Below are 25,600 nucleotides of genomic sequence, written 5' to 3' on the forward strand. Positions count from 1 at the left end.
TAAAGGAGGTGTTATTATTACTGTTTCACAGATGAGGATATGGGTTCAGAAAGGCTAAATGATTTTCAGAGGTCACATAGCTAGCTGGTAGGGCTGGAATTAGGCTTTGGCTATTTAAATCCAAAAAATCATAACACTACTCTTCTTCCTTTAAATATTACATAGAAATAACTGTATGTAATTATTTTATTAAAATAATGAATATATTATTGTGTATAGATAGTACCAATATTTGGGAGCACTGAAGGACTAGCTGGTTAATTCTGCCTGAGGCCCCATAGGAGATGGTCAGTGAGGATGTGACATGTGAGTTAATCATCAGAACTATTTTCATGGATATGCCATGGATAAGTTTCAGGTATATGTTTTATTTGGTTTTCCTCCCTACCCAGGTGTCAGAAACCTGAATTTCAACCTTTTCTAATTGCAATACATTTTCAAGTTTATTTCATTTGGTCGTGGAATACATTTAGTCACTGAAGCTCTAATAATAACACCTTCCCATTTTCAAGAGAAAGCAAATCTCTCTCTCTCTCTCTCTTTCTTTCTCTCTCTCTCTCTCTCTCTCTCGCAAACACACACACACACACACACACACACACACACACACACACACACACACACTCATTCACTGCAGTATATCAGGGGTTTCTTTAAATAACAAATTCCAATAGATCATGATGCACTTTTACAGAGCATATGTAATGATACACACCAAATTGTTAACACTGATTACTTTTACAAGTTCTGAGTTTATGGGTACAATTTGTTTACTGCTATATTTTGCAAGTGTTCCCAATTAAACATTTATCACTTTTGCAATCAGATTATCCGTGTATTTAAAAACAGACAACTAACCTCCTACGTGTTGTCCTAAACTCAATGCATGTTCAGTGCAATCAGCTACAACTTGTCCTCATCTCCAGTAACAAGTTCCTTGAGGACAAGGACTCCATCCCCAGGAAGAGGTAGAAGCAAGGCCTTGTCCATGGTGGTGCTTGACAAATATTTATCTCTTGATGTGAAGAATGAATACTTGGGGGAAAACTATACACCTTATAAATGAAATCAGAGCTGAGAAACCCTTGAACTGATACTCCAGCTGATAATGTGTAAACAACTATTCACATCCTATTCCATAGGGTCTCTCTCAAAATATGTCTTGTTATATACAAAGTGCTTGGTAGAAAAAAAAGACGGTTACTGTGGAGCCTTGAATATCTTACAGCCTAGCTGTGGAGACCAGACGTGAAGGCAGGAAAAAATAGCAATATGGTGTGGAATGTGACTCTCTGTCCACAAACTCAAGTGGGCAAGAAATATAAGTCCATTTCTAATTTTATAAAGGTGTATTTTTTTTAACATAGAAAATAGTGAATGTCTACAAATAATATCAGGTTTAGATTCATCCGAGTGGCAGAAATATAATACTAGGCATTTGAAAGACCTCCCCCTCTCCTCTTCCATAGCGTCTGGCCTAAGTTTGAAGGGGCCAAGGTGCTAGGAAAAGTAGACAGGTATCCAAGTTGTCATCTACTGAGATCTGTTGTCCCATTGGCCTGCAGAGATTGAACTACTCAGATTGCTGCTTGGATGGATCTTGCAACGATCCAAAGGGCTCCTTCTGGTCCAGTGACTATCCTTGCTGACAAAGTTCTTCCTAAGGCCCTTGCATGTCACTGGTCCTGGGGTGGGGTTTGAGGGGCTATCCAAGGGCCTTCAGCAATTCTGTGTTCTTCATGAGCATACTGGAATCATTCCCTAGGTGCACATCAAGTTGGGCTGGGGACGCTCTGGAGGCAGCCTCAGGCCCATGCATCTAGACAAACTCTGTAGCCACACCCCATAGCCATTTCTATTCTGACATCTTGAAGCTTCTTCAAGCTCTCTGTGCAACTAAGGGCAGCAATCTCTACTTCCCTGAGATTGCTGTTGTCTCCCATCCAAAACAAACCAGCAGCTCATGTTTTTTATATCCCCTCTGATAGTCAGGGATGCTTACTGCTCTTGACCCGTCAAATGATCCTTTGCAGTGGGAAATGTTGTTCCTGCGTCATTGCGTATCCTCTCAAATCTATTAACTTCTCCTGAGAATGCCTTGTTCCCTGTAGGCTTTATATATTTGAACTTAAGTCAGAGAAACACTTCTTTTTTTTTTTTTTTCCTCTGAGCCAGTAGATGGCCCATTGTCTAGCAGCAAAATGGAAGAAGGGCCATAGGGTTACAAGAAAATACACACACACAAAATCCTCAGGTAATAGGTTAAGGCATCGTGATACCAATGAATACTCAAGATACTCACAGAAGAGATGGGCAGGCCTAGACTTGAGACAGGCTCGGGCCTGCTGAGAAACTGACCTTCTCTTCACTTAGTCTGGCAGTCAATACTCAGAAAGTGCAGGGTCTGTTCTGGAACCACTGCTTGTGAACAGCCTTACGTGTAGTTAGAATTTCCACAATGGCCAGGCAGGAGGAGAGACTGGAATAGAATAAGGCTCTTGTAATTGTGGAGGAGACCATCTGGCTCTGGCACAACCCTCATTCCGTGGGAGAAACCTCAGGGGAGACTTCAGGGCGTACCAAACCTCCAGACCTCCATGCCGTGTTTCTTCCTGTTTTCTATCATCATCTCTTTAAATTTTTGTCTTCTTCACCACCTGTTGTATCTGTTGGTGTCCTTCACCCACTATGACATACATGAAAATGTCACAGAGGCATAAAGTTTAATGAATACATTTTATAAATATTAATATCAATGTTGTTATTTTTAGTAGGTTCAATTAAGGACTTCGGTCAAGTTGCTTAACTCCTTTATTTGTCCACTCATCTAACAAACATTTATTAAGCACTTACTATGTGCTAGGCACAGTGCTGGTTGTGGGAATATAATAAGTAGCAAAACCTACATCGTTGCTACGCTTCTGGGGCTTATACATTTGTGGGAGAAATACAAAAATAATTTTTTTAAAATCACACAAATACAAATAACTTGTAATGATTGCTATGAAGGAAAAGTTTATGGAGCCACTCTGAGGACAAAGGAGGCTCTTTTTGAGGCGGTGACATTAACCTGATACCTAAATGCTGAAAATTGAGTTAACTTGATAAAGCTTTTGTGCTAGGTGAGGGCATCAGCATTTCAGGCCCAGAAAACAGCACTTGAAAAGACCAGAGTGTCTGGGAAGAAGCGTCATGAGGTGAAGCCAGAAGGAATGAGCAGGCCTTATAGACCATGTTAAGGATTTGAAAAATATTTTTACTCAGAGCAACTGGAAAGCTTTATATGCAAGCATGACACATGCAAATTTGCATTTTAAAAGGTAGCTTCCTCACTCTATTGTCTAATATTCATCAGTCCCTGATCCCTTCACTTTTCTCTCTATCTAGCTAAGATCCCATGGCCGACACTTAAACCACTCTCATTAATATCCGAAAAGCCCAGGGGAAATTGCCATTTATAAAACCACCAGGTCTCATGGCGGAATCCACCCCCATGATGCAATCACCTCCTTCCAGGTCTCTCCCTCAACACCTGGGGATTATAATTTAAAATGAGATTTGGGTAGGGACACAAAGCCTAACCAAATCAAACCCAGTGTGTAGCAGAGCATCTGGCATAGAGCAGACACACAATAAAAATGTAAGCAAGTGAATCCAGCTATATTCAGAATGTAACATCATCATTTTCTCACATTACATTTAGCTTTTCAACTCATTGCAATCTGGCTTCTGCCTTTAGTGTTCCACATAAACTGGTCTTGTTAAGGTCACCAATGGCCTCTTTGTCCCCAAATCCAAAAACATGTTTTAGTTCTCATCATCTTTGACTTTTCAGGAGCTTTCAATACCATTGACCACTTCCTCTTTCTTGATTATTTTTGGGGGAGGGCACTTGTGCCTTCTGATTTTACTCTTATACCTCTGACTATTCTTTCTGTTTTCATTACTGAATATTGATCCCTCATCTCTATTAATGTAGAAAAGGCTGGGGTTCCCTAGAATTGCAACCCAGGACATCTTCTCTTCTCACTCTTGTCTTTCTCCCTAGAAGGTCTCATCATGCTTCAATTTATAGCTATGCTGACAACTCTTAAACCTGCTTAAACAACCCCAGTCTCCTTTTGAGCTCCATACATAGAAGTACTTTCTCAACAGTCTCTCTTGAATATACCTTTGGCTTCAAACTCATCCTATCCTGAAATAAACACATTAACTTAAACTTCCAAAACTGCTACTTCTCCAGTGTTCTCTGGGTCTTGCAAAATGGTGATACCATCAACACTCTTGTTTAAGTCAGACACCTAGACTCCTCCCTTCCACACATCTAGTCAACAGATCTTGTCAAGTGCACATGCCTTAAGTGTCTCTCAAAGCCATTTACTCCCTGCCACACTGGTTCAAGCCACCATCATAATCAGGCTGAAATAATACAAAAGGCTTTGCCTTGGATGCTCCCAATTCAGTCTTACCGCATCAAACTAGCCTCTTTATCTCTTCATTTCAGTCGTAATGACCTTTTCTTTTAATTTAATTTTTTAGAGACAGGGTTTCACTCTCACTCAGGCTGAAATACAGTGGCAGGATGACAGCTTGTTGCAGGCTCAACCTTCTGGGCTCAAGCAATCCTCTCACTTCAGCCCTCGCCCTCCCCCCGCAAGTAGTTGAGACTGCAGGCATGTGGCACCACACCCAGCTAATTAAAATAAATTGTGGAGAGAGGTTTTTACCATGTTGCCCAGGCTGGTCTTGAACTGCTGGCCTCAAGCCATCCTCCCACCTGGCCTCCCAAGCTGCATAATGACCTTTTAAAAAATGCAGTTCTTAGAGTAACAGTATCTGATGTCACTTCCTCGTTTAAAACCCTTTAATACTTCTTCCTGCCCAGTAAGTAACCTCTCCATCTGCCAGCCTCTCTGTCCCACTTTTTCTCTCCTTCAGCTACACTGGACTTTTCTTAGGTGTTTGAGTTTAGCAGGCTTTTTTCCACTTTAAGATCTGTGCAAATGCCAATTCATTTGCCTGGAATGCCTACCCACTTTCTTTTTGCTTCATTACCTGATTCTCTACCACCGCTTCCTCTTGGAAGCCTTCCCTGGCCTCCACAGTTTAGGTCTGTCTGTTTTACATTTCTTTGTACATTTATAATTGTTTACTTTTTTTTTGAGATGGAGTTTCGCTCTTCTTGACCAGGCTGGAGTGCAATGGTGCGATCTTGGCTCGCTGCAACCTCCGCCTCTTAGGTTCAAGCTATTGTCCTGTCTCAGCCTCCTGAGTAGCTGGGATTACAGGCAGGCGCTGCTATAGCTGGCTAATTTTGTATTTTTAATAGAGATGAGTTTTCTCCATGTTGGTCAACCTGGTCTTGAACTTCGGACCTCAGGTGATCTGCCCGCCTTGGCCTCTCAAAGTGCTGGAATTACAGGCATGAGCCATGGCAGCTGGCCTGTTTACTTTTATGTCTTTATTTGTTTATCTTCCCTGCTAGATTATAAGCTTCATGGGAATGGGGTTAGGACCTTGCTCATCTTTGCATCTTTGCAGCAATAGCACCTAGAGAAATAACTAGCTAACTAGAGATGCTAAATCAATATTTATTGCTCTTATGATTAGTTTCAATCTAGTAAATAGTCATAACTTTACTTTACCATTTAACACGGAAACTTGGTAGGGTGCAGTGGCTCATGCTTATAATCCCGGCAATTTGGGAGGCTGAGGTGGGAAAAGCCACTTGAGGCCAGGAGTTCAAAACCAGCCTGGGCAACACAGCAAGACTCCATCTCTACAAAAAACAAAATAAAACGTAGCCAGGTGTGGCGGTGCATGCTTATAGTTCCAGCTACTTGGGAGGTCAAGGCAGGAGGATCACTTGAGCCCAGGAGTTCAAGGCTTCAGTGAGCCATGATTGTGCCACTGCGCTCTAGCCCAGGTAACAGTCAGACCCTATCTCTAGAAAATAAACAAACAAACAGTAACAACAAAAAGAGCCTGAAACTCAAGTTCATCTCTTTGATGAACTTGCAAGTAAAATTTTAATTGCATTTTAATGCCAGCTATTAAAGGGTCACATAATTAATTCAATTTGCTAGAATGTTTATCTGGGCCCCCTGTGAGCAGAGGACTGTTTGTTATAACAGGTGATTGAAAATGAGGTTGGTATAATAATTTCACACATGAGGATCTCAGAGCATAGAAAGGTTAAGTAACTTGCCTAAGTCATACAACTAGTGACTGGTAGGGCTAGGATTTGAGGAAATCTGCATTTGAATTTGGATTTGAAACAGAATGCTATATCCATCAACTACACCATACTGCTATGCAGCTGAGAGCTTCCTGTCCTTTATAGCAAAATAGGCAGAGTGGTGCACTTGTAGGTGTCTGACAGCTCAACTCACCCTGGATAAGAAGCTGTAGGTCCAGGAAACTAAAAGTACTTGAATCTTTTTGCCAAGGGTGCTGAGGACACAATTGGAAGTGTTTCCCCCCTCAATCTATGTCCCTCATCTAGAGGGTTGAGTGCCACCTGGTGGACATAGCTTTGGGCTGTCTTAAGTCTCCAATATACGTATTTAACCGTGAATGTAGCTCCACATCCACATAGGAACAAATTAAACAGACTGTTATTCACTGGTAAACTTAGGCACTGTGAAGGGCGTCTGAGGGATGAATTCCTCCTTTTTTCGCCTTCTGTTTGCATTTAATTTTTGTTGCATCTACAATGAAGTTTAATTAAAAATGAATAGAAGGAACTTTTTTTTTGTCATTGCCATTCAGCACCTTTGTCTTTTTTAATAGTAAGAGAGGAAATTTATAATTAGGCAGACTTAAGTTCTCTGCCTTGTTTTCTTTATTTGTAAATGGACTGGTAGTGAGAATTAAATAATCTGTATAAAGTGATGGGACAGTGCCCAGCACGAAATAAGCATTCAGTAAGTGTTGTCTATTACTTACATTATCCCACAGAAAAATTGGATTCCTTTCCAGAGGTTAAGTCAAAGATAAACATGGATGCTTCAACATCATTCCTTTTGAAAACAAAGACAGCACAAGACAGAAGCTTAAATATTACAACTAGGCATCAAATTATGGATTAAAGTTTTCATTTATTCTATATATATTTCCTGATTCTCTACTGTATGCTAAGAGAGTCTGGAAAGCACTGGCGAGGGACAAGGGTTCCTTCCCCCAAATAACTTAGAGTCTTGAGACAGCCTTTATTTGCCACCAGAGGTGCCTAAGCAGTTTTATGGGGAAGGTTAGTGAGAGATGAGGTCACAGTTGTAATTGGGAAGGTGGAGTTTGTTCCTAGTAGCCCTGGTCAATGCTCCCCCTCCTCCACAGGATCCTCCTTTTCCAGGTAACTTCCTTTACCACCTTAAAATTCCTCTCCTTTTCAACAACTGCCAACGAATCCATGCCAAAATGTTGGCATGGATTACCTATTAACTATTACCTTTTATGCTACTACTTAGTTAAATTATCCTTCAAAGGAGTATCTGGATTTTAAGAGAGGACTTAAGATTTTCTCACAGTCTGGGCTCCCAACCAAAAGACCACCGAATGTCCTTTTTGACCTTAACATTTTTTAGTTAAAAAGTTAGTTAAACAAATACACAAACAAAATTCTCAAGTAATAGGTGGAGCATCTATAACCTGGTCTACAGAATGGTGGCCAAATGATCATTAGAAAAATGAAATTAACAATAAATTTTAGTAAGTGACACAATTTCATGTACTGGTAGATGTGAAAGAGCTTTAAAAAGGAAATAAAACACTATGCAAATACATGATATTATTTTCCCCACTGTATGCATACTCATGCTTGCAATGACATGGATATTGAGGGGTTCAATTTGGGACCTGGTTTCTGGCACCTTAGGCCCAGACATCATGGTTTTAGTAAAATTCAAAACAAAACTAAGTTAAACAATCATATAAATGAGCAGTCATATAAATCATAGCAGTCATATAAATGAGCTCCATGAAAATAAAAACCAAGTTTGCTTTTATGAGATAAATACTGCCCAAATTTCTGAAAAGATCTCTCTGGATAAAGCATCGGGTTGAAAGACTTTAATTACACCTCTGTTACTCTTAGTACCAGACAATAGATTGCAACTCATAAACAACTTTCTGTTCTGATTTAAACATTCAAATAGCCTTTTTGTCATTTTTGTCAGCTTCCTGTCTTGTCCTTCCCCTCCTCCTCATCAATCATCAGGAGGTTAAAAAATTTTAAAATGCAAATAAAATATTCAGAGGAGAAAATGCCAGAGTACAAGAATATATTAAAATAAAATTAACGACTGGGTGAATAGGAATGCGGAAGAATTGTGTGCCAACCCATCAAAGTGGCCACTAAATCCCAAATGCATTATGTCTTGTTAGGATTAGGTCATAGATCTAATATCAAATAAGAGATGCTAAGACCTTACTTTTTAAAATTCTTCAAACCACCAAATATCTTTTTTCACTAGGCTCCCTGCCCCAAGTTTTTCCAAATTTCCACTGGGGAGAATGGGACAAAAGAGTCACAACCATCAAGTTCTCCGATCATGGTGACCCACACCCTCTGTCCTTATTCCAAACAGCCCAGCTTTGGGGGAGACAAATAGAGAGAGGGCCCTCTCATAAACTGTTTGACATCTTCCCAAGTTGCCCAGTCCCTTAGGAAAGCATTATGGCATTATCAGGTTGCCAAGAGCAGAACTTTTACATAGTAGGCACTAAATAAATGTTAGTTTAATGGAATTGAGTAGTCTAAGAGGCCCACAGCTAAATGGTGGCATGCAGAACCGGTGGGGGCCTGTTTGAATTCCACTGCTGCTGAATGATGCTAAATTATCCTAGACATTTTATTTCCTAGTGACTGGGTTTCCTAGTCTGTGAGACAGTTTGTTCAACAACCAGTCTGGTTTGAACTCAAGAAATTGCTCAATTAAATGATGATTTTAGAAAGTGAGAAAAGTATTGACTCTCTGAGGATGGCTTAAATGAACCTGACATTTATTGTATTCCACCTGCATTTTCTTTTCTTATTTATTTATTTATACTTTAAGTTCTGGGGCACATGTATATAACGTGAGGGTTTGTCACATAGGTGTACACATGCCATGGTGGTTTTCTGCATCCATCATACTGTCGTCTACATTAGGAATTTCTCCTATGCTATCCCTCCCCTAGTCCCCCACCCCCTGCTATCCCTCCCCTAGCCCCCAACCCTGACAGGCCCTGGGATGTGATGTTCCCCTCCCTGTGTCCATGTGTTCTCATTGTTCAACACCCATTTATGAGTGAGAACATGCGTCCACCTGAATTTTCACAAGTGATCATTTTTTTTTTTAACTCCTGCCCTCTAGCTGTTTTTTGACCCAGCAAGTTGCATCAGTTTCCAAGTCTAATTGGCATAGCATGAATGGCCTCCTTGCTGGAGAATGCTTCTCCTAAGACATTCTGCTTTGCTCAAATTGACCAATCCAGGTCATTTTGAGGACTTGGGGAGTACCCAGACACCCACTTTCAGTGAGTGACCTTTTTGAGCCAACCATAAATTACAAGTTAATTGCTCTAGTCTCAATAAAACTGGCTAATTCAATCTCTTCTTTTAAAGTTTAAAACCTCCCTTCGTGTAGACAGCATTAAATTAACTGCATTTTGCAAATGTTGTCCAAAGTGTTGGGGCTTTCCAAAGTTACTCTGAAAACAATAGCAATATTGTACAGATTAATTACAGAAATACGATGAGATTTTTGTTTAAAAATAAATATGGGGAAAGACTGGGTGTGGTGAACTTAAAAAACAAATTCAAGACATGGCCTAGGGAGAAAGACTTGTTTTATAGTTAAAAAACCAAGATCTGTATATTGGTTCAGCTGTCTAGTCAGATCATAAAGTACCACACCTTGAATACTCTTCAAAAGTACCCAAGATGACTTTTATTTACTTATCTCTAAAAGTCACCGTGAAGACTTTCTAGGAAAAAGGCCTAAGATCTTGCTTGTCTCTGTTCCCTGGAAACCACAGGGAACCACCAGCACAACAAAGGTCAAAATACAAACTATTTATGTCAATAAACTAAACAAACACTTTCATATTTCTGCTAAAAGAAACATTATAAAGGGCAGTTTTTAAAGAAGCTCTTACTAAATAAAATATATTACTTGAAAATCATTTCTTGATTTCAGCAATTCTGTCTTTTAAATAGATCAAATTCATTCTTCACTTTCCCTACTTAATTGCTCTCCCTGCCTGAATCCGGGTTCTTTATAACATGGTCTTTTCTAGATTCTGATTCTGACAATCATCTACATGGTGTCCCTTCCTCCAGGATGGCTCTGCATCCATCTTTTTTCTACAAGGCTGTCACAAATCAAAGTCTAAAATTCAAAACCAAACTAAGCTAACAATATGCTGTTAATGGATATATACATATGAAATAGACAATTCTTCAAAAAGCGAGGGAACAATGAATACAAAACATAGCATTGGACTAACCTTTTAGGGGAGACAAGGAGATGACACAGGGAAGAATCATACAAATAAAGCAATGGCATTGGAAATGTTTTCATTCTTAAGTTGGATAATAACGTTCTACTTATACTGAATAATGAGTTTGCAAGTATTCGTTCTACTATTCTGATTTGTAATTTACATACATGATATCCATCCTTTTTTTTTTTTTTTTTTTTTTTTTTTTTTTTTTTTTTTTTGAGACAGAGTTTCGCTCTTGTTACCCAGGCTGGAGTGCAATGGCGGGATCTCGGCTCACCGCAACCTCCGCCTCCTGGGTTCAGGCAATTCTCCTGCCTCAGCCTCCTGAGTAGCTGGGATTCCAGGCACGCGCCACCATGCCCAGCTAATTTTTTGTAGTTTTAGTAGAGACGGGGTTTCACCATGTTGACCAGGATGGTCTCGATCTCTTGACTTCGTAATCCACCTGCCTCGGCCTCCCAAAGTGCTGGGATTACAGGCGTGAACCACCGCGCCCGGCCTATCCATCCTTTTAAAAATAATCCAATATTGCACAATAAACTATTTTAAGTGAAGTGAGTTAAAATTGATTTTTTAAAGTATTAAGTAAACATTGGTACAGATATTATACAGATATGTGAAAGTGGAAAGTATGTGACCAAAAATTAGGAACCACTGGCTTATGGGAATAAATGTGTACTTCTTAGCAGACCCTAAAAACTGCGAAGTCTGGTTCACTTTCCCAAAAATTTCCTCTCACTACCACCCTCCCAAACATAACAACAAATCATAATGTTTCATGCCTCTGTGCCTTTGCACGTTCTATGTCTTATAACTGAACCATCTATCCTTCTGTTTAATGGATTCCTACTCATACTAGAAGACCCAGCTTAGACGTAACCTTCTCCAAGATATTGACAAGCCATAGTGACTTCCCTCAGGCAGAGTTATTCCTGCTTTACATTTCCAGAGCATCCTCTTTGTTACCCATCCTTGGTGTTGTACTCTGGCACTGTTTGCTCATTTTCTGTTTGCTTATCAGTCTCTCCATCTAAACAATAAATTTCTTAAGACCAATGCTTACTCAATTTGGCATGTCCAGTACTTAGGACAGTACATGGTATTGGGAAGGCGTTACTCCATAAACAGCTGAGGAACTGATTTCAATTAATAGTCTAAAATGCATTAATAAGTCTTCCTCTGCTTGAGTTGCACTGTGATCCTTAGCTCGCTTAGCCTTCCAATGAATATAATAATTTGAAGACTAATTCTGCAATCAGAGCATGGTCAAAGACATGTAAACAAGCACGTTAAAGGGAAGAAATATTAAAAAAACAAAAAGCCACTGAGCCCAGCATGCTCAATGCTAGAAGCTGTACCAAAGAGGGACTGAGAAAATATCATTGAAATACACACACTCCTACTCTCCATGGGTAGGTATGCATACAGAAACTACTGGAACCTGTCATTCATACCTGTCTATAAGCTAAACCTTAGCTGATAGAAACTTTCAGAGCCTTAGTGATTGAAGGATACTGGGAATGGGGTAGGGGACTAGCAGAGAAATATAACAGAAGAAAGGGAGAAAAAAAATATGAAGCCCTAACACCAGTGCAGTGAACATTCACTCTCCACAGCAAAGCAGAGTAAGAGAAGTTGGCATGAGCTTCAGCCACATCAGGAGCATTGCACTTTGAAGTGCACGTTCAGAGAACAGTGAAGCCTGCATTACCAGACTCAATGGTTTAGAAAAAAGCTGTGGATTAAGGGAAGATTGTCTTGTAGGCCCTTTTATTTTACTCTATCATTTATTTAATAATAACTTACTGAGCACTATTTTATTGTAAATATATTTTATTGCACTTTAGGTTCTGGGGTACATGTGCAAAACATGCAGGATTGTTGCATAGATACATACATGACAATGTGGTTTCCTGCCTCCATCATTGTCACCTATATCTGGCATTTCTTCCCATGTTACCCTCCACAGCTCCCTACTCCCTGCTGTCCCTCCCCTAGTCCCCCACAACAGACCCCAGTGTGTGATGCACCCCTCCCTGTGTCCATGTGGTCTCATTGTTCAACACCTGCCCATGAGTGAGAACATTCGGTGTTTGGTTTTCTGTTCTTGTGTCAGTTTGCTGAGAATGATGGTTTCCAGATTCATCCATGTCCCTACAAAGGACACGAACTCATCGTTTTTTATGGCTGCATAGTATTCCATGGTGTATATGTGCCATATTTCCCTTGTCCAGTCTATTATTGTTGAGCATTTGGGTTAGTTCCAGGTCTTTGCTATTGCAAACAGTGCCACAATGAACATACGCGTGCATGTGTCTTTATAAAAGAACAATTTGTAATCTTTTATACCAAATACATACGAGGAGAGCGATTAAGTAGGGAAAGTGAAGAATGAATATGGTCTATTTCAAAGGCAGAATTGCTGAAATCAAGAAACTATTTTTTTAAAGTAATATATTTTATTTAGTAAGAGCTCCTTTAAAAACTGCCCTTTATAATGTTTCTTTTAGCAGAAATATGAAAGTGTTTGTTTGCCTATATAAATTTATAATCCTTTAGCAATCCCAGTAATGGGATTGCTGGGTCAAATGGAATTCTATTTCTAGATCCTTGAGGAATCACCACACTGTCTTCCACAATGGTTGAACTAATTTACACTCCCACCAACAGTGTAAAAGTGTTCCTATTTCTCCAAATTCTCTCCAGCATCTGTTGTCTCCAGATTTTTTTTTTAAATTGTACATTAGATTCTGGGGTACCTGTGCAGATCATGCAAGATTGCTGCATAGGTACATTCATGGCAAAGTGGTACCTGACATTTCTCCCCACGTTATCCCTCTTCCACCCTCCCTCCTTCTATCCCTCTGGTAGCCCGCCCCAATGGACCCTAGTGTGTGATGCTTCCCTCTTTGTGTCCAAGTGTTCTCATTGTTCAACACTCACCTATGAGTGAGAACATGCAGTGTTTGATTTTCTGTTCTTGTGTCAGTTTGCTGAGAATGGTGGTTTCCAGATTCATCCATGTCCCTACAAAGGACACAAACTCATTGTTTTTTATGGCTGCATAGTATTCCATGGCATATATGCACCACATTTTCTTTGTCCAGTCTATCATTAATGGGTATTTGGGTTGGATCCAGGTCTTTGCTATTGAAAACAGTGCTGCGATGAACATAGTGTGCATGTGTCTTTATAATAGAATGATTTATACTCCTTTGGGTATATACTCAGTAACGGGATTGCTGGGTCAAATGGAATATTTATTTCTAGATCCTTGAGGAATCGCCACACTGTCTTCCACAATGGTTGAACTAATTTACACTCCCACCAACAATGTAAAAGTGATCCTATTTCTCCACATCCTCTCCAACATCTGTTGTCTCCAGATTTTTTAATGATGGCCATTCTAACTGGTGTGAGATGGTGTCTCAATGTGGTTTTGATTTGCATTTCTCTAATGACCAGTGATGATGAGCATTTTATCATATGCTTCTTGGCCTCATAAATGTCTTCTTTTGAAAAGTGTCTGTTCATATCCTTTGCCCACTTTTGAATGGCTTTGTTTGTTTATTTCTTGTAAATCTGTTTTAGTTCTTTGTAGATTCTTGATATTAGCCCTTTGTCAGATGGGTAGATTGCAAAAATTATTTTCCATTCTGTTGGTTGCTGGTTCACTATAATGATTGTTTCTTTTGCTGTACAGAAGCTCTGGAGTTTAATTAGATCCCATTTGTCTATTTTGGCTTTTGTTGCCAATGCTTTTGGTGTTTTAGTCATGAAGTTCTTACCTATGCCTATGTCCTGAATGGTTTTGCCTAGGTTTTCTTCTAGGGTTTTTATGGTGTTAGGTCTTAAGTTTAAATCATTAATCCATCTGGAGTTAATTTTAGTGTAAGGTGTCAGGAAGGGGTCCAGTTTCTGCTTTCTGCACATGGCTAGCTAGTTTTCCCAACACCATTTATTAAACAGGGAATCATTTCTCCATTGCTTGTTTTTGTGAGGTTTGTCAAAGATCAGATGGTTGTAGATGTGTGGTGTTGCCTCCAAGGCCTCTGTTCTGTTCCATTGGTCTACATCTCTGTTTTGGTACCAGTCCCATGCTGTTTGATTACTGTGACCTTGTAGTATAATTTGAAGTCAGGCAGTGTGATGCCTCCAGCTTTGCTCTTTTTGCTTAGAATTGACTTGGCTATGTGGGCTCTCTCTTGGTTCCATATGAAGTTTAAGGTGGTTTTTTCCAGCTCTGTGATGAAGGTCATTGGTAGCTTGATGGGGATAGCACTGAATCTATAAATTACTTTGGGCAGTATGGCCATTTTCACAATATCGATTCTTCATAACCATGAGAATGGAATGTTTCTCTCCACCTGTTCGTGTCCTCTCTAATTTCCTTGAGCAGTGGTTTGTAGTTCTCCTTGAAGAGGTCCTTTACATCCTTTGTTGTATTCCTAGATATTTTATTCTTTTTGTAGCAATTGTGAATCGCAGTTCGTTCTTCATTTGGCTCTCTTTATGTCTGTTACTGGTGTATAGGAATACTTGTGATTTCTGCACATTGATTTTGCATCCTGAGACTTTTCTGAAGTTGCTTATCAGTTTCAGGAGATTTGGGGCTGAGGTGATGGGGTCTTCTAAGCATACGATCATGTCATCTGCAAATAGAGACAATTTACCTTCCTCCTTTTCTAATTGAATACCTTTTATTTCTTTTTCTTGTCTGATTGTTCTGGCTAGAACTTCCAATACTATATTGAATAGGAGTGGTGAGAGAGGGCATCCTTGTCTAGTGCCAGATTTCAAAGGGGATGCTGCTGCTTTTGCCCATTCAGTATGATATTGGCTGTGGGTTTGTCATAAAGAATTTCATTATTTTGAGATACATTCCATCGATACCTAGTTTATTAAGAGTTTTTAGCATAAAAGGCTGCTGAATTTTGTCAAAGGCCTTCTCTGCATCTATTGAGATAATCATATGATTTTTGTCTTTGGTTCTGTTTATGTGGTAGATTACATTTATAGACTTGCACATGTTGAGCCAGCCTTGCATCCCTGGGATGAAGCCTACTTGATCGTGATGGACAAGTTTTTTGATGTGCTGTTGCAATCGGTTCGTCAGTATTTTATTGAAGATTTTTGCATCTATGTTCATCATGGATATTGGCCTGAAGTTTTCTTTTCTTGTTGAGTCTCTGCCAGGTTTTGGAATCAGGATGATGTTGGTCTCATAAAGTGATTTGGGAAGGATTCCCTCTTTTTGGATTGTTTGGAATAGTTTCAGAAGGAGTGGTACCAGCTCTTCTTTGCATGTCTGGTAGAATTTAGCTGTGAACCCATCTGGGCCTGGGCTTTTTTGGGTTGGTAGGCTATTAATTGCTGCCTCAACTTCAGCCCTTGTTATTGGTCTATTCAGGGTTTTGACTTCTTCCTTGTTTAGGCTTGGGAGGGTGCAAATGTCCAGGAATTTATCCATTTCTTCCAGGTTTACTGGTTTATGTGCATAGAGTTGTTTGTAGTAATTTCTGATGGTAGTTTGTATTTCTGTGGAATCAGTGGTGATATCCCCTTTATAATTTTTTATTGCATCTATTTGATTATTCTCTCTTTTCTTTTTTATTAATCTGGCTAGTGGTCTGTCTATTTTGTTGATCTTTTCAAAAAACCAGCACCTGGATTTATTGATTTTTTGAAAGGTTTTTTTGTATCTCTATCTCCTTCAGGTCAGCTCTGATCTTAGTTATTTCTTGTTTTCTGCTAGCTTTTGAGTTTTTTTGATTTTGCTCCTCTAGCTCTTTCAATTTTGATGATAGGGTGTCAATTTTAGATCTTTCCTTGCTTCTCATGTGGGCATTTATTGCTATAAATTTTCCTTTTGACACTGCTTTAAATGTGTCCCAGAGATTCTGGTATGTTGTGTCTTTGTTCTCGTTGGTTTCGAAGAACATCTTTATTTCTGCCTTCATTTCATTGAATGAATGTTGATTTCATTTCAATGAATGTTGATTCATTTATCCAATCAACATTCAAGAGCCAGTTGTTCAGTTCCATGAAGTTGTGCAGTTCTGAGTTAGTTTCTTAATCCTGAGTTCTAATTTGATTGCACTGTGGTCTGAGAGACTGTTATGATTTCCGTTCTTCCGCATTTGCTGTGGAGTGATTTACTTCCAATTGTGTGGCCAATTTTAGAGAATGTGTGATATGATGCTGAGAAGAATGTTGATTCTGTGGATTTAGGGTGGAGAGTTCTGTAGATGTCTATTAGGTTTGCTTGGTCCTGAGCTGAGTTCAAGTCCTGGATATCCTTGTTAATTTTCTGTCTTGTTCATCTGTCTAATATTGACAGTGGAGTGTTAAAGTCTCCCATTATTTTTGTGTGGGAGTCTAAGTCTCTTTGTAGGTTTTAATTAAGAACTTGCTTTATGTATCTGGGTTTTCCTGTATTGGGCACGTATATATTTAGGATCATTAGCTCTTCTTGTTGCATTGATCCTTTTACCATTATGCAATGCCCTTCTTTGTCTCTTTTGATTTTTGCTGGTTTAAAGTCCATTTTATCAGAGACTAGGATTGCAACTCCTTCTTTTTGTGGCTCTCCATTTTGCTTGATAAATCTTCCTCCATCCGTTTATTTTGAGCCTATGTGTGTCGTTGCATGTGAGATGGGTTTCCTGGATATAGCACATTGATGGGTTTTGACTTTTTATCCAATTTGCCAGTCTGTGTCTTCTGATTGGGGCATTTAGCCCATTTACATTTAAGGTTAATATTGTTATGTGTGAATTTGATCCAGTCATTTTGATGCTAGCTGGTTGTTTTGCACATTAGCTGACACAGTTTCTTCATTGTGTCAATGCTCTTTACCATTTGGTATATTTTTGGAGTGGCTGGTACTGGTTGTTCCTTTCTATGTTTAGTGCTTCTTTCAGGAGCTCTTGTAAGGCAGGGCTGGTGGTGACAAAATCTCTCAGCAATTGCTTGTTCCAAAGGATTTTATTTCTCCTTCGCTTATGAAGCTTAGTTTGGCTGGATATGAAATTCTAGGTTGAAAGTTCTTTCCTTTAAGGATGTTGAATATTGGCCCCCTCTCTCTTCTGGCTTGTAGGGTTTCTTCCAAGAGATCTTCTGTGAATCTGATGGGCTTCCCCTTGTGGGTAACCCAACCTTTCTCTCTGGCTGCCCTTAGCATTTCTTCCTTTATTTCAACCCTGATGAATCTGATGATTATGTGCCTTGGGGTTGCTCTTCTTGAGGAATATCTTTGTGATGTTCTCTGTATTTCCTGGACTTGAATGTTGGCCTGCCTTGCTAGGTTGGGGAAGTTCTCCTGGATAATATTCTGAAGAGTGTTTTCCAGCTTGGATTCATTCTTTCTGTCACATTCAGGTATACCTATCAAATGTATATTAGGTCTTTTCACATAATCCCATTTCTTGGAGGTTTTGTTCATTTCTTTTCATTCTTTTTTCTCTAATCTTGCCTTCTCATTTTATTTCATTGAGTTGATCTTCAATCTCTGATATCCTTTCTTCTGCTTGATTGATTCAGCTGTTGAAACTTGTGTATGCTTCACAAAGTTCTCGTTTTGTTTTTCAGCTCCATCAGGTCATTTACATTCTTCTCTAATCTGTTTATTCTCATTAGTATTTCATCAAACCTTTTTTCAAGATTATTAGTTTCTTTGTATGGGTTTAGAATATGTTCTTTTAGCTCAAAGAAGTTTGTTATTACCCACCTTCTGAAGCCTGTTTCTGTCAATTCATCAGACTCATTCTCGATCCAGCTTTGTTCCCTTGCTGGTGAGCAGTTGTGATCCCTTGGAGAAGGAAAAGCAGTCTGATTTTTGGTGTTTTCATCCTTTTTGCACTGGCTTCTTCCCATCTTTGTGGATTTGTCAACCTGTGGTCTTTGTCATTGGTGATTTTCAGATGGGGTCTCTGAGTGGACGTCCTTTTTGTTGATGATGAAGTTATTTCTTTCTGCTTTTTGGGTTTCCTTCTAACAGTCAGGCTTCTCTGCTGTAGGACTGCTGAGGTCCACTCCAGACCCTGCTTGCCTGGGGATCACCTGTGGCAGCTGCAGAACAGTAAGCATTGCTGCCAGTTTCTTCTTCTATTATCTTTGTCCCAGAAGGATACCTGCCAGATGTCAGCCTGAGCTCTCCTTTATGAGGTGTCTCTTTGGATATATGGTGGTCAGGGAGCTTCTTGAGGAGACAATCTGACCCTTATAGGAGCTCAAGTGCTGGGCTATGGGCTCTGTTGTTTTGTTCGGAGCTGCTTGGCAAGTACATTTAAGTTCACTGCAGCGGATCTCATAACCACCTTTTTTCCCATGTGCTCTGTCCTGGAAAGGTGGGCCTTTATTTATAAGTTCCTGATGTGCTGCTGCCTTTTTTCAGAGATACCCTGCCCGGCTAGGAGGTAGCGTAGTCACAGTCCACCAGCAGAGGCATTGCTGAGCTGCTGTAGGCTCTGCCCAGCTGCTGTGTGAACTTCCTTGCAGTTTTGTTTATAAATGTATAGTTAGAACTGCCTCAGTAATGGTGGTCTGCCTCAGTAATGGCAAGCTGCCTTGGTAATGGCAGATGTCCTTCTCTCCACAGAGCTGGACCATCCCAGGTCTAGCTGTGCTTGCTATGAAACTCTTAGTTCAGTGCGTTTCAGATTGCTGGTCTTAATGGGGGTGGGACCCGCTGAGCCAGATCACCTGGTTCCCTGTTTCAGCCCCTTTTTTTTCAATTGAATGGGCAGCTCTGTCTCCCAGGTGTTCCAGGCACCAGTTAAAATGGCCGCCCAGATTTGTGTGAGTTTTTGTGTGGAGACCTGCTGCACCAGCTGAAACAGCCACGCTGGAGATCGAGACTTGTGGTGCTTTTCAGTCCAGGAATCTCCTGGTCTGTGGGCAGTAATAACCCATTTGGAAATGTGGTGATCACTCACTCTCTGATTGTTCTTGCTGGCAACTGTGCTCCAGAGCTGTTCCTATTTGGCCATATTGGACCTGCTTCCTATAAGCTACAGTTATTAAGGTAAGTTTGTATTTTTGAAGGAAACCAAAAGTTAATCAATGGAATAAAGAGCCTAGAAATGTCCCTCCACATGAATCAAAATTTGATGATGATGGAAGTAGTATGTCAGGTCAGTAGAAAAGAAAAATAACCAAATAAGTGATATTAGATTCCTACTTTTACCACATACAAAAATCAACTCAAGATGGATTAAGGACTTAAATATGAAAAATAAAACCTTAAAATCCATATTAGAAAATATAAGTAAATACAATTTAGCCCTTAGTCTAGGGAAAGAAATGCAAGATTTTTCAAAAGTGTCTGGTACAAATATTGATCAATTATATTAAAAATATATTTTGTTTATCAAAAGATATCTTAAGAAAATGGAAAGAAAAATGTCAAATTGAGAAAAGACAATTGCAATACACACATTATTAGTATCAAGAATATATAGATTCTACCAATCGACAAGAAAAAATACACAACATAAGAAAAAGAAAGTATAATAAAAGACATTTCTCAGAAAAGGAAACATATACAACCAATAAACATATAAAGAAATGTTCAGTATCATTAACGGTGAAAGAAATATCAATCAAGAATGCTGTAATATACCATTTTAGGCCTATTTGATTGGCAAAAATACAAAAGAAATGTATTTTCAAGCAATAAGAGTCTAATGTATTCCAGTTTGGCTGAAGGGTAGTATGTGCTTTATATAATAATCTTATAATGGCAGTTTGAGGCTAACCCACAGAGAATATTAAATGCTATTAAGTTGTGTAATTCTGAGCACCTGAGGTTGTAAGGTAACCTCTGGCTACTCAGATTCTCTCATTGAAATGAAAAATACCTTTCCCCAAAGTAGTGATCCATGACTTAGCTCTTCAAGGCATCTTCTCTGTTCTCTTTTACAAACCACTGGTCACATGTTTTATATTACAGAATGTAAAGCATGAAAGAAATGCTCAATTTTTTACATAATTTTTTTATTTTGGCATGCAACTTTCAGCACTTCAACTTAAAGGAATGAGGAAGTTAGGGATTTCAGACATTTTGGTAAGTGGAAGAAATTTTTATTTTTTGTTTCAGTAAAACAGACACTTTTATTGACTGAATGAAACTCTTGGTGTCTCTCAAATGCCTGGAAAGCCACATGAATCAGATTTCATCATTTAGATAAAAAATGTGTTCGAGGGCTCAAATTATAGAAATGGTAGCTATGATTAAACAATATCTGTGTGAATAAAAATGTCATCTGATATTACAAAATACATACATTTTATCAAAGCCCCTTCATATACTTTTTTGTATTTAGAAAAAAAAATCCATAAGGCAGGGTAAATATTATTCCCACTTGCTGAGTGAGATATTGAGAGACAAAGACTGAATGACAGCTTGAACTCGATGGCCTCTTAATGGTAAAACTAGTATTAAACTTCAACTATCCTGAGTCAGAGCCCCGTCTTCTTATTCTTTCTCTCCTCTCTTTTCACCTCTCTCTATTCTTTCTTCCTTCTTCCCTCCTTTCCTCTCTTTTCTTAATATTAATTTTACGAGCTTTAAAAATATATTTATTGTTGAGAATTTAGAAAAGCATGAAGAAGAAATTAAAATCACAATTCTACCACTCAGATAACCACTATTAAAATATTAGTGCACAGTTTCTAGTCTTTTTCTTTGTTTGTTTCTTTCTTTTTTAGAGATAGGGTCTTGCTCTGTCACCCAGACTGGAGTGCAGTGACATGATCATGGCTCACTGAAGCCTTGACCTCCCAGGGTCAAGTGATCCTCCCACCTCAGGCTCCCTAGTAGGTGGGACTACAGACATGCACTACAATGCATGGCTGATTTTGCTGTTGTTCATGTTGTTGTTGAGATAGGGTCTTGCTATGTTGCCAAGTCTGGTCTTGAACTCCTAGATTCAAGCAATTATCCCACCTCAGCCTCCCAAAACACTGTGATTACAGGTGTCAGCCACTGTTCCTTACTCTAGTCTTCTTTGTTCACATACATTTTAAAATTAGGAATCACATTTAGATATAGCTTTTGTTACATGCTTCTTAACTTAATGATATAATGTAAATATTTTTCCAAATGATTAAATATTTTTCAAAAACACAAATGTTGGTTGTGCAGTATTGCATTATATAGGTATACTAGAATTCGTTTAACCAGTCTATTCTACTGTTGTAGCTTGTTTTTGATGCTTCACTATTAAGAACAACACAGCCCTGCACATATATAAAAATAAATCTTGATTCTTTTGTAATGATAGATTTTTAGAAGTGGCATTCTGGCATACTTGTTTTTTGTACTCTAAAACATATTGTCAAGTTGCAATTCAGAAAAACTCTACCATCAGCTATTCATGTGGGAAGTGCTCATTTCCATGAGTCTTTGCCAATATTGCTATTATCATAAAAAGTGATGGTTAGATCAATGAAAGTAATATTTGTTCTTTTAACAGATATTTACTGAGCAATTGCTGTGTGCCAGGCACTGTGTTGGGTGCCAAAAATTATCTCTCTCCCCAAAGAATTACAGTCTAGTGGCAGTTATATTCAAGCAATTTTTTTTTCTTGAGACAGGATCTTGCTCTGTCACCCAGGCTGGAGTGCAGTGGCACAATCACAGCTCACTGCAGCTTCCAACTTGTAGGCTCAAGGAATGCTCCCTACCTCAGACTCCCAAGTAACTGGGACTATAGGTGCACACCATTGTGCTAGGCTAATATTTTTTCTTTTCACTTTGTACAGAGATGGGCAGGGTTAGGGGGAATCTTGCTTTGTAGCCCAGGCTGGTCTTGAACTCCTGGTCTCAAGTGGTTCTCCGCCTTGGCCTCTCAAAGTGCTGGGATTACCCACAGGAGTCACCACACTGTCCCAACTAAATTATACTTCTATTCTCACACAGTACTATAGGAGCACAAAGGAAAGATGCCTTCTCTTGAAGGACCATAGAAGGCCCCCTGGTAGAAGTATGCCTGAGTTGGGGCTTCATGGATGAGTAGGAGAGAGGGGATAAACCATGGTAAAAAGGTTCCAGGCAGAAGAAACAACACATACGAATGGAGAAGTAAACATGGTGTATGGGTTCAAATGCCTTCAAGCACATAAAACCCCACTCAAGCTGGCTAAGCCAGGAGCCAATTTAGGATCTTACATAACAAGAGGTCTCTGCAGCGTGGCCTCAGGCAGAGTCCACCTGGCTCATCTCTGCTTTGTGTTCTCCTGGCTCTTCCCTCCTCCCAGCCTTCTGCTCCATCCTCGGCATAAGAAGATGTATTGTCTTTCCCACATGACCCTTAAGAAGTGAAAAAAAAAAAAAAAAGCAAAACTCTTTGACCCGAAGCAGACAACTTCTCTCCATGTCTTATTGGCCAGGCTTGGGTCACATTGCTGGCTAGGGGAGTGAGATCACCATGTTTGGTTTGGACTAATCGTTTGGAGAGTTGAGGAGTCAGCAATCCATTCACCGTCTGAGGAAGTGCCAAGAGCTGAGTACGGCTGCAGCACAGGCAGGACGTGGTGAGTGGCAGGAGATGAGGCGCCAGAAGCTGAAGGAACAAAAGGCCGTTTCATGAAGGAGGACGGAAAAGTGTCCAATGCTGCAACGAGGTCAAGTGGCAGGAGGCTGATCGTAATTATTGTCAGCTTACTGGGTGCACGAGAGGGCAATTTTAGTTGTGATGGTTGAAGTCAGATTTCAGAGGTTTGGAGACTAAATGTGAGATGGGGGTGGAATAATCAGGGCGCAGATTCTCTCACAGGAAGTGAGGCCATGAGCAGGGGGTGACAGGACGAGGCAGAGCAGAGTCAAGGGAGAGGCGTTTTGATGCGAGAGGCTAGAAGAGGCCTCAATGCCAAGGGAAAGGAGAAGGCAGAGAGGAATTGTGGAGGAGAGGGAAGAAAAACAGGATTATCTTTCCCTGAGGAAGGTGGAAGGGTGGCCATCCGTTGGTGGGGAGGGAATTCCCAGGAGAATAGAAAGCTTTGAAAACTCTTCCGGGGAAGGGAGCATTGATAGCGCGGAGGGCCCAGGTGGGGTTGGGGCATTTGAATTTGGAGCAGCCCGGGTGGAGTGATTTCTCTCTAGGAGCACGTGGTAGCTAAGGTGTTGGCTTGGAGGTGGCAATGGTTGGCCTGATCCAGGATGAAGTGACAGATCACACAGCTACATGTGATGGGAAGAGGAAGGGAATGCACCGCTGTTAGGAGAAGACGTAGGGGTGTAATGGGAGTAATTGGATGAAAGTTAATGGACAGAGGTGCACGTTTGAATTTTGCATTTCAGAAGTGGAACCGTTTGGGGCTATAGAGAGTGTGAGCCCACGTGGAGGTGGATGAATAAACTGAAAAGTAAATTTTTTACAAAATAGGATGATAGCAGTCTATACATTGATTGTGAGGGCATAATGTGGGCATTATGAAGGGCAATTTGGCATCTTTAAAAACTAAAACATGCACATCCTTGAATTAGCAATTTTAACTGTATTCCATAGATTTACTTCCACATGTGTGAAATGATGCATAGTGAGAGTTATTCACTCAAGCATTATTAATAAAAGACTAGAAACCTAAATCCATCTAGGATTTGGTTAAAAAGAAGGCAGTTCTGTATTCATTGATGTGGAAAGTTACTCCAATTACAGTCTTAAAAAAAAAAGCACAGGCTGGGTGCGGTGGCTCACGCCTGTAATCCCAGCGCTTTGAGAGGCCAATGCCTGCAGATCACGTGAGGTGAGGAGTTTGAGACCAGCCTGGCCAACATGGAGAAACCCTGTCTCTATTAAAATACAAAAATTAGCCAGGCCTGCTGGTGGGCACCTGTAATCCCAGCTACTTAGGAGGCTGAGGCAGCAGAATTGCTTGAACCTGGGAGGTGGAGGCTGCAGTGAGCCAAGATTGCACCATTGCACTCCAGCCTCGGTGATAAGAGCAAAACTCCGTCTTGGGGGAAAAAAAAGAAGCAAAAATAAAAGAAATTATAAAATTTTACCATTTATGTACTAACACACACACACAAACACATACACCCCATAAAATATCTGCGCATTTACATAGGCTGATTATAAGAGTTGCCTCCACTGATGTGGTGGCTCATGCCTATAATCCCAGAACTTTCAGGAGGTCAAGGTTGTGGGGATCACTTTAGCCCAACAGTTTGAGACCAGCCTGGGCAACATACTGAGATCTCATCTCTACAAAGAAATTTTAAAAATTAGATGGGTGTGGTGGTGAGCACCTGTAGTCCCAGCTACTTGGCAGGCTGAGGTGGGAAGATCCTTGAGTCCCTGAGTTTGAGGTTACAATGAGCTATGATCGTGCTACTGCACTCTAGCCTCGGCAACAGAGCAAGACGCTGTCTGTACAAAAAATAATAACAAAGAAAGGTAAAAGGGGGTTGTCTTTAGAGAGTTCCTGTAGAGCTGGGTGGCTGGATGAGAGTGGAGGGGGAATTCCTAATTTTCATTATCCCTTCCTTTGCTTTCAGTTTTGTTTTTGTTTTTTAACCATGTGTGAGAAGTGGTTCTTTGTAGGAAAGAGGGGAGGGTGGACTCTCAGATCACATTACATACCCAGGTGCCCACTGATACCCACCTGCAAGGTTTTGGGAAGACAAGATCCAAGAGGGAGAAATAGTGAATCAAGCGTGTGAACCGAAGCTCCAATTCTGCTGCTCCTAGGGGCATGACCTCTGCAGGAAATGAAAATGGGAAGAATAATATTCTTACCTCTCAGGATTGTCCTAAGGAACCAGAGAAATTATAAATGGCAAAACAATATTAAAAAGCCAGGTATTTATTCAGCAAACATTTATTGAACGTTTACTATACTCCAGGCACTGAATTAAAATGGTAATTATTTCAGTACTTCAGTAATTCTTTTTTCCTCATCTAAATGAGTGTTTACAATTGTTCACTGTTATGGCTTGTTTCTTGCTATATATAAGTTGCCTTTCTATCTGCGTCCCTAACCTGTCCCCAGACTCCCACCCACACCTGACTAGCCTTTGTTTATACTTCATTAACTAGAACAGAATTTCTTAAGTTGCCCAGGGACCTGATTCAGCCTCCAGACATGTTTTATTTGCCCACAGATT

At 40.0% G+C, this 25,600-nt stretch overlaps 1 long non-coding RNA gene across 1 annotated transcript; it reads right to left on the reverse strand.

Moving 5' to 3' along the window:
• Positions 1-683: 683 nt before the first annotated feature.
• On the reverse strand, positions 684-25,379 carry LOC116561009. The gene is made up of 3 exons (XR_004273254.1): positions 25,099-25,379; positions 22,666-22,801; positions 684-2,686 (listed from the first exon to the last, which is right to left on the reverse strand). It is a non-coding gene; the product is annotated as an uncharacterized LOC116561009 (long non-coding RNA).
• Positions 25,380-25,600: the final 221 nt, after the last annotated feature.

Source organism: Sapajus apella, unplaced genomic scaffold (assembly GCF_009761245.1).
Source record: "Sapajus apella isolate SASKATOON/1434 unplaced genomic scaffold, GSC_monkey_1.0 scaffold28, whole genome shotgun sequence".
Lineage (NCBI taxonomy): Eukaryota > Metazoa > Chordata > Mammalia > Primates > Cebidae > Sapajus > Sapajus apella.